The sequence below is a fragment of the Lynx rufus genome, unplaced genomic scaffold, assembly GCF_022079265.1.
Source record: "Lynx rufus isolate CCGP_SWC_20201006 ecotype Redwood Valley unplaced genomic scaffold, mLynRuf1.p SCAF_19, whole genome shotgun sequence".
NCBI lineage: Eukaryota > Metazoa > Chordata > Mammalia > Carnivora > Felidae > Lynx > Lynx rufus.
In genome coordinates, this window is record NW_025814833.1 from 20,265,515 (window position 1) to 20,276,166 (window position 10,652).

The 10,652-nt window shown below is 38.7% G+C and overlaps 1 pseudogene; it reads left to right on the forward strand.

The window, feature by feature from the left end:
• The first annotated feature begins 4,074 nt into the window (after positions 1-4,074).
• Positions 4,075-4,676, forward strand: LOC124514008 (transcription factor BTF3-like; annotated as a pseudogene).
• The last annotated feature ends 5,976 nt before the right edge of the window (positions 4,677-10,652 follow it).

Sequence of the window (10,652 nt, forward strand, 5' to 3'; positions counted from 1 at the left end):
AGAAGCAAAAATCAAAGAACAGTGGAGAGAAAATTTCCTGAGCTGAACTAATATTTGACACTTTTGTTTAAAAGAGATGACTAAGAGTGCCTGGATGGCAGTTAAGTGTCCGATTTCCGCTCAGGTCATAATCTCGTGGTTTGTGAGTTCAAGCCCTTGCTTGAGATTCTCCCTTTCCCCCCTCTTCCCCTACTTGTGTGCACACGCTCTCTCACTCTCTCTCTCTTTCTCTCTCTCTCTCAAAAATAGACATTAAAAAGAATAAGAGATGGCCTAATAGTCAAATTTATTGTGGGATGGGAGGAGAGAAAAGAAAGGGGGACAGAGAGGTAAAACAGACTTAACACCTAGAAATATTTTGAATTTGACTTGAACACCTAGATGATGGGGGCAAAGCAGTGAAAAAGACAGATAAAATCCTTTATGATTTTTATTTATTTGGCTGGGGAAACAAACAGGTAAACAAATATAGAAATAAGATAATTTTTACAAGTTACATGTGCTACAAAAGAAACAAGTCAAGGCAATGTGATTCAGTGTGTAGTTGGGGGTAGAGTTACTTAAATTGAGTGTTCAAAGAATGATTTCCTCTCTGAAGAGGTGGCATTTAAACTGAGACTTGAACATTTACAGTGAAACATTTAAACTGAGACTTTAAAATGAGCTATAGAAAAGCAGAAGAAAAGATGTTTTCAGCTGAAGCAGCAACAAAGACTTGGGCAAGGGAGGGTTGTACCCTTTATATAGACGGGAAAAAAACACAAAACTAAATATTGTAAAGATATCAATTATTCTCTAGTTTATGGATAATTGCTATGAAAATAACGTGAATAACAATGATTATTTTGGAGGGTGAAGAGGGTGTGAGAATGTGATGTTAACATCCATGTAAAAGAATAAACTTTTGGAATAGCTGAGAAGATACACTACAATGCTTAAAAAAGTATAATAGCTTATTACTAATGCAAGAATATAGTTTAATGGGAAAAAATAGTTCCCAATGACCTCCAATGTAAGTACAAACACTAATTTATACAGGTGGCATTATATTATATTAGGAAAGGAAAAGATAAGCCAATAAACAGTGCTAGAGCAATTGGTTATTTACCAAATTTTACATAGTTACTTATCACCAGTCACCAAAATACAGATTAAAGACAAATGTTTAATAAGTAATCTTAAAAAGAAAATATAAGGAACTAGTTGTGCAATATTGGAGTGAGGAACACCTCTTAATGAGACAACAAAGGAAATCTTAAAGGAAATTAGCAGATTGCATGTGGTGATGAATGATTATTTGCCTTTTAAAATGTTGTGTATCTTCTAAATTATGTATACTGAGAAACTTTTAACTTTAGAATCAGAAAAATAATACTAGAAAAAACATTCAAAACGATTACCTCAAAAGAAAACTGAGGGATTGTTTTACAAAAGAGGCATATCTGGTGCTTCTAAAATCATGCCCTGAAGAGAGTCACATTCTCTGTATATTTGGTTAACTCAGCATTACTCTTAAGAAATATAGGTAACAACTGCTATTGGATTGTTTCTTATTCTTTAATTTTCAGGAAACAGATTGTCCAAAATAATTTTAGCCTTTTAGTCTCTCGCTCTAAAAATACAGTCAAATATTGATCTTACCACAGAGATCTGATAGGAGATGAACTTGGGATCTTCCCCCTGGACAATAGAGACCATTTGGTCCAACAGAGTACCAATTACAACACATATTTTATCATTGTTTTCCCAAGTCTCCCTTGGGAATTCTGTCTGATAAAAAGTAAAAATTGCAACACTGTTTGATTCTTTGGTGCAGACGTTTTCCTTCTCTTTGTCCTGCAAAGTCACACAAAGTACATTTTCTCTCTCTATCTCCATACTCCTGACACTTTCACTTTCATTAAATTCCAGAATAGCAACTTTCTTACCCAGACAAAATGGGCTCCCTGGGAATTACCAGCCTCATCGTTATTTAAATAAAATTACATATGTATGTCAATTCAATTGTCTTCAAGTATCAGTGTTATTTCTCAGTCAGCAAGTAACCAGGCTGTAGACTTTTTGCATTTTCATCTACTTTAAAGTGCAACTGCTCAGCTAATGAGATCACTATAGCCCAGCAGAAAGCTCAAGTTTGAAGTGAAGTTTTTTTTAAAGTTTATTTATTAATATTATTTGAGAGAAAGACAAAGAGAGAGGTGGAGAGACCCAAGCAGGCTCAGCGCTGCCAGCACAGAGCCCCATGCAGGGCTCAAACTCACAAACCCTGAGTTCATGACCTTAGCTGAAATCAAGAGTCAGAAGCTCAACAGACTGAGCCACCCAGGTGCCTTTGAAGTTATTTTTCTTTTCATTTCAGTCAAGATTTTTTGCTTGTTTGTAAGTTTTTCCCCTCTGCGCTGAAATGTTACTACTCATTGTGTTTGATCCAGTCCAGTGTTGAATCTGTAATTCCACTTCATGGCAAAATAATGTTTGTTTCTATCTTCATAATCTTCCAGAAGTAGCTATGAAGTAGCTATCTCCAGCTTCATGCCACTGAGAGCTAATTTGAAAACTGTTAGCAAAATATCCCAAATCACTGGAGGACCAGTGGAGCCATGGGAGAGGGGTCAGAGGCCCTTCTCCAGGACCCAGGTTTTCCTGGTGACTTAGCTCCAGGTAGCCCCACATTTGTTCCAGGTGGTCTCAAAGGGCGGGAGCTTTCATTCGGACTGTGAACAGAGGCCTCAACAAAGGCCCTGGGCACCAAGCCTGGTCCATTGCTTTCTGAGCAAACCTCCCCAGAGCTCAGACCTGGTTGGGAACCCTGGCGGGAATGACATAGTGGTTGACTGCTTCTGGATGAAGCCTGCAGTGCGGACACTTGCTGGATCTGAGGCCTCTGCACAGTGCCCAGTCTCTGAGTGACTGCCTGGATCTTGAACCTGTTATCAACGGGTGCCTTATGCAGACTGCTTGGAACCCTGAAACAGGTGTTGATCCTGCTCCTGCCTAAGGGGCTGTGGAGGAACCACTTTGTTAATAGATAGATAGATTTAAAATTATATTTAATGGTATATAATGATGAAACCTCCTAGGACCCTCTGGCCAACTTAGTAGTCTTTTAAGCTTTAGCAAGCACCTTTAGCCCACATGGTTGATTAACCTTTCTTTTCATATTTATAGATCCTGCATTCTTTCCTAGAAAGAACAGAGCACCTCTGTACAACCCTCAGGCACTAAGGAACCAGATCACCTTGCTCCAAGCACTGAGATAACATCTGTAGCTGGCACCATTGAGTCTGCACATAATCAAGAAATGTTAGGTATTCCTGTACTCCCTTTATTGATTAACTACCCTAAATGCCTTTAAAAACCCTTGGGCCAGTGGTGCCTGGGTGGCTCAGTCAGTTAAGCGTCTGACTCGGTTTCAGCTCAGGTCAAAACCTCAAGGCTCCTGGATTCCAGCCCTGTATCGGGCTCTGTGCGGACAGCATGGAGCCTGCTTGGATTCTCTCTCTCCCTCTTCTCTCCCATTCCCCACCTGCTCGCTATCTCTTTCTCTTAAAAATGAATAAATAAATAAATGAATAAATAAACATTTAAAAAGAAAAACCCATGGGCCAGGCAGAAACCTTGGAGTTGGCCTTTGGACAAGAGTCACCTTCTCCCCAGGTGGCCAACCTCCTGAATAAAACTCATATTTCTTTCCAACCAAAACTTATCTCTTGAGTATTGGTCTTTGGAGTGATGGGCAGCTGAACTCAGGTTTTGGTAACAATGATCTCATATATTATTAATATAACATTACATAATATATATTCAAAGTTCTGAATAAAAATTCAGGGAACCTGGAAACTTCTGAACAACAAAAATAAAGTTAAGTGGAAAAAGACTAGTTCTTTAAATATTTTAAAATGTCATCACATGTTCCTGGTAATTATTAGCAAGGTTAAAGAAAAAGTGACTACTGAAATCATTAAAATTTTTTTTAATGTTGAATCTCAGCTGGTCCACCCGAGACCCCCTGAGCACCAACCCTAGTCTCTCACGCGGTCCCATTTCTGCTCCAACAAGATGAAAGAAACTATCATGAACCAAGAGAAACTCGCCAACTGCAAGCACAAGTACACATTGGTGGGAAAGGAACTGCTTGCTGAAAGAAGGTGGTTCATAGAACAGCTACAGCAGATGATAAAAAACTTCAGTTCTCCTTAAAGAAGTTAGGGGTAAACAATATCTCTGGTATTGAAGAAGTGAATATGTGCACAAACCAAGGAACAGTGGTCCACTTTAACAACCCTAAAGTTTAGGCGTCCCTGGCAGCAAACACTTTCACCATTACAGGCCATGCTGAGACAAAGCAGCTGACAGAAATGCTTCCCAGTATCTTAAACCAACTTGGTGCAGACAGTCTGAAAAGTTTAAGAAAGCTGGCTGAAGCTCTGCCCAATCTGTGGATGGAAAGGCACCACCTTCTAACAGAGAGGATGGTGATGATGAAGTTCCAGATCTTGAGGAGAATTTTGGTGAAGCTTCCAAGAATGAAGCAAACTGAATTGAGTCAACTTCTCAAGATGATAAAACTTGAAGAAGTTACTGGGAGCTGCTATTTTATATTATGACTGCTTTTTAAAAATTTTGTTCATGAATCTGATAAAATCTAGATCTCTAATATTTTAAGCCCAAGCCCCTTGGACACTGCAGCTCTTTTCAGTTTTGCTTATATACAATTCATTCTTTACAGCTAATTAAGCTGAAGAAGCCTGGGAATAAAGTTTGAAACAAGATTAATAAAGTTCTTTGCCTAGTAAAAAAAAATTTAATGTTTATATTTATTTTTGAGACAGAGCATGAGTGGAGGAGGGGCAGAGAGAGAGGGAGACACAGAATCTGAAGCAGGCTCCAGGCTCTGAGCTGCCCGCACAGAGCCCTATGCAAGGTCAAACTTGTCAACCACGAGATCATGACCTGAACTGAAGTCAGATGCTCAACTGACTGAGCCACCCAGGCGCCCCTGAAATCATTTTAAACATTGCCTCTCCCTTTCCATATCCTACTAGATTGAGGAGAGTCTGTTTTATCTTCCACTGTAATTTTGTTTTTTACTTTCTTGTTCTCCCTTCAAGTGTGGTATCTTCTGTTATACAGATCACAGAAAATACAGTAAAACCTTGTTTGCAAAGTATAATTCATTCAGGAAATATGCTTGTAATCCAAAGCACTTGTATATCTAAGCGAATTTTCCCATAAGAAATAATAGAAACTCAGATGATTTGCTCCACAACCCAAAAATATTCATATAAAATGATTACAATACTGTAATATAATACAAAATAATAAAGAAAATGTAAAATATAAAAAAAAGATAAATAACTTGCATTTACCTTTGAAAACCTTCGTGGCTGGTGTGAGGGAGACAAGAGAAGGGGGTTATTGTGTAAGACGACTTTTACTATCACTAACGGATCACTGCTATCTATTGGCTCAATGGAATCTTTTTCTGTTCATGCCACTTTAAAAAGGAACCTATCCAATGACACATGCTTTTGCTTCCTTTTGAGGATTTTGCAGAAGTGTGACATTGCATTGTCATTAAACAGATTCATCGCTCGCAGTGCTACAGCCTTATTTGGGTGGTGCTTTTCTACAAATTTTGTACTGTTTCCCACATTTTACACATCTCCCTAATCTCATTTGGAGTGAGGGATTCCTCCACCTTTCCTCCTCCTCCTCTGCACACAAGATCTCCTCCATAGCCTCTTGCTGTTGCTTGCGATGCAGATCCATAAGTTTGTCAGTGGTCAGCTCCTGGCCATGTTCCTCCACCAGCTCTTGAATCTTATCCTCTTTCACCTCCAGTCCCATGGTCTTCCCCAAGGTTATGATTTCACTGACAACTGGCAGCTCCTGTTATTGAGCAGGCCTCTCTAAGTCATGTCCGAGAACGCAATCAGGCCTCAGTTTTCTCCAAGCAGATGACGGTTCTCTTGGTGATCCCATCCTAGGCTTTATCGATCATCTTGAGGAAGTTCACGATGTGGAAATGATTTTTCCAAAACTCTCGGAAGGTAAGGTTTGTTCCTTCAGTCACCTCGAAGCATTGCTGAAATAGTGCTTTGGTGTAAAGCTTTTTAAAATTCAAAATGACCGGCTGATCCATGGATTGGAGGACTGGAGTGGTGTTGGGAGGAAGGAACCTGACCTTAATGAACTCAAATTCCTCCAGTAAGTCATCCTCAAGGCCTGGAGCATGAGAAGGAGCATTATCCATAACCGGCAAGGCTTTGAGGGGCAGATTCTTTCTTAAAAGGTATTTCTTCACTGCAGGACTGAAGACCTCATTGATCCACTCAATGAATAAGATATGAGTGACCCAAGCTTGCTGTTGGACCTCCACATAACATTTAACTGACTCTTCTGCACCTTGCATTTCTTGAAGGCTCATGAATTCTTGGAATGATACAGGAGCAGGGGCTTGTCTTTGAAATCCCTGCCTGCATTAGCACAAGAGGGTGAGACGGTCTTTTGTGGGCTTGTGACCAGGCATTGCGTTCTCTTCTTCTGTAATGTATGTCCTCTTAGGCATCTTTTTTTCCAAAAAAGCCCCATCTCATCACAGTTAAAGACTTGCTCTGGCAGGTAAAACTTGGAAATGATGATATTCTGGAACTCAGCGAATGCCTCAGCTGTCTTAGCATGCGAACTCGCAGCTTGTCCGTGTCTCACAACACTATGGATGCCACCTCTCCTCTTAAAGTTATCAAGCCATCCCCTTCTTGCCTTGAAGACTTCTTCATTTTCTGTTGACATACTTGGCAGTTTACTTACAAAGTTGGTGTACAAGGCATTTGCCTTCTTGCAGATAAAGTTCTCGGTCACAGTATCACCTGCTAGTTGCTTCTCATTTATCCAAACCAAAAGCAACTTTTCTACATCGTCCAGAAGACATGGTGGTTGCTTTGATATTCTTGTGACTCCTTTTGCTGCATCTAGCCCCCTTATTTCTTCTTTCTTCTTTAATAGTGTGCAAATGGTCAACATAGACTTCTTACAAAATCTTGTAATTTTGGCCACTCATATACCTCGTTCATATTTCTCAATGATTTCCTTCTTAACTTCCACCATAATCATCTCCTTCTTACTGCTTTTCTTTTCAACCTTTTTCTGCAGGGGGCTATTGTATATGCTCACACAAATGTTTTTCTTTTTTCCATAAAGATGGTATTACTTTATTTCTTTAGGTTTTTAAAAAATACTTTAAAATTGTTTTCAATGTTTTCCTCAATTTTTGTTCTATTTCTCCCTAAATGTCTTACGTTTTAGTTGTATCTTATTCCTTGAAACATCATTTTTTATACTATGGAAAAATGTTATGTTTATTTTTTTAAATATATGAAATTTATTGTCAATTTGGTTTCCATACAACACCCAGTGCTCGTCCCAAAAGATGCCCTCTTCAATACCCATCACCCACCCTCTCCTCCCTCCCACCTCCCATCAACCCTCAGTTTGTTCTCATTTTTTAAGAGTCTCTTATGCTTTGGCTCTCTCCCACTCTAACCTTTTTTTTTTCCTTCCCCTCCCCCATTGGTTCCTGTTTAGTTTCTCAGGATCCACATAAGAGTGAAAACATATGGTATCTGACTTTCTCTGTATGGCTTATTTCACTTAGCATAACACTCTCCAGTTCCATCCACGTTGCTACAGAGGGCCATATTTCATTATTTCTCATTGCCACATAGTACTCCATTGTGTATATAAACCACAATTTCTTTATCCATTCATGAGTTGATGAACATTTAGGCTCTTTCCATAATTTGGCTATTGTTGAGAGTGCTGCTATGAACATTGGGGTACAAGTGCCCCTATGCATCAGTACTCCTGTATCCCTTGGGTAAATTCCTAGCAGTGCTATTGCTGGGTCATAGGGTAGGTCTATTTTTAACTTTTTGAAGAACCTCCACACTGCTTTCCAGAGTGGCTGCACCAATTTGCATTCCTACCAACAGTGCACGAGGGTTCCTGTTTCTCCACATCTTCTCCAGCATCTATAGTCTCCTGATTTGTTCATTTTGGCCACTCTGACTGGTGTGAGGTGATATCTGAGTGTGGTTTTGATTTGTATTTCCCTGCTGAGGAGCGACGTTGAGCATCTTTTCATGTGCCTGTTGGCCATCCGGATGTCTTCTTTAGAGAAGTGTCTATTCATGTTTTCTGCCCACTTCTTCACTGGATTCTTTGTTTTTCGGGTGTGGAGTTTGGTGAACTCTTTATAGATTTTGGATACTAGCCCTTTGTCCGATATATCATTTGCAAATATCTTTTCCCATTCCATTTGTTGCCTTTTAGTTTTGTTGATTGTTTCCTTTGCTGTGCAGAAGCTTTTTATCCAATGGAAAAAAGACAGTCTCTTTAACAAATGGTGCTGGGAGAACTGGACAGCAACATGCAGAAGGTTGAAACTAGACCACTTTCTCACACCATTCACAAAAATAAGCTCAAAATGGATAAAGGACCTGAATGTGAGGCAGGAAACCATCAAAACCCTAGAGGAGAAAACAGGAAAAGACCTCTCTGACCTCAGCTGTAGCAATTTCTTACTTGACACATCCCCAAAGGCAAGGGAATTAAAAGCAAAAATTAACTATTGGGACCTCACACAGATGTTGACTACAGTACAGTATTAATAAACTCTTGTCATATACTGTATTTAAGTAACTGGCAATAAGGCAGCAGAGGAAAGGGTCTATATCTGCAGGCAGCTTTACCTAGAATGAAGCAAAGCATTCTTAACCTTACTCTTGTATGGAAAAGCAAAAATCACTGATTTCTACCAAACACTACGGCCTGAGACTGAGCACCTGAGCATGGGAGATGAATACCCAGAATCCCTCAGCAAGAGAGAGATAGAAGCACTATGTAAAAGTGGCTTAGCTGTGATCATGCAATGTTTGGCATCACTTACTCCTCATACTGCAAGACATTGCTTGTTTATCAAGTTAAAATTTATTAGAAATGTATGCTCATCTTGCAGAACACTTGCAGAACAAGTTACTCGCAATCCAAGGTTTTACTGTACTTGCAAGATTTGCCTTGCCTTGGGCAATATGTTACTTGAGGTTGAAATAGGAAGCTAATCTTGGATAAATGTCTGAGTTCTCTTTGGCTTATCCCATATAATTGGAATATTTAAATCTGGTCCCCATCTCTTGGTCCTAACATTTCTAACAGTTCAAGGAAACTATGTATTCAAAATTAAGTGACTTGAGAAATAAGGACTAATTGTGTTTTAAATGTAAGGAGCCTAAACATGTCAAAGATAGTACCTGAGAGTTTGTATGGGATGGGGAAGATGGCAGAGACTCTGGATGGACCTCCTTCCCTGTGTTTCGGTGAAGGTAGGGCCAACTTTATCTTTAGACTGCTATAAATGGCACATTGTATGTATTAAGTACTCAATATGTTTTGGCTGCTAATATTTCTGCTGCTGTTGCTATGCAACTTATAGCAAAATATTGTGTCAATAATGCTGATCTGTATTTTATAAATGATCTTTAATGTGCAATAATGTATTCCCAAGGCTTAGTGTAGCCTGACACATAGTTCGTGCTCAATGTAAATTGAATAAATCAATGTGTTCTTTGTTAACATGAGAAACAATAGGGAAATGTTGAAAATTCAATGGAAACTAGTCTCCACTTCTGGAGAATCAATTCACAGAGTTACAAAGTCATTATGTTTTTTTCTTCTCTCTGGGGAAACATTGAACCTTCTCAAAACTCCCTCTATAATTACTTCCTGGGTGAAGGCCAAGATATAATTTACAATACTATAACATTCCTATAAGGACTTGGTAGAAGGACAAACTAAATAGTCATTAATGGTGAATATTAGGGTCTTTTTCACAGTAAAATGATAAATTTTTATTTATTTATGAGATATGAATATACAGTGGGGAATCAAGGCATGAAATAATGGTTAAAAATACTATATGTATGTCAACGAAATTTTTAACATGTGAAAGTAATTGTGTTATGGGATTAGAACACACAAAGCTACCTAAGACATTGCTTTTGTTATTGGCTAGTGTATAAAATAAACATGTAACAATTTAAAAGCAAAGATTCTACTGGAATGAGGTTTGGAAATATATATACATACATGTAGGTATGTGTATAAAACAAACATATATCATTGATTAACCAAACATTTATCTCTGTGCTCTAGAACCAGACTACATACAATTCAAAATCAAATGAGTGTCAGAGAAGTAAATAGAGAATTGCAGTAGAGTCTGATAATCTGTTAGGATATCACATTCTATGGGAACACAGAGGTGTACAGGACCCCAGTTTCTAAACGGTGTATTTCAAAAGCTGAAGTTTCAAGGCTGAGTAAGAGTTAGCTAGAATAAAAAGCAGGGAGACTAGGGAAGGTACTGCAGATAAAAGAAACATATTGTGTGAGGTTGTGAAGATATGCTTTGTTAAACTGCATGTACATAGGTAAACATGACTCGAATGAGGGTGGGTATAGGTAAGAGATAAAAATAAGGGAGGCAGTGCAGTGCCAGATAACAAAGAATTTTGTATTCTAAGGAGTTTGCATTTTTAATCCACATATTGTAGCTTTTTTGGACAGCTAATGTAATGCAAATTCACCATAAA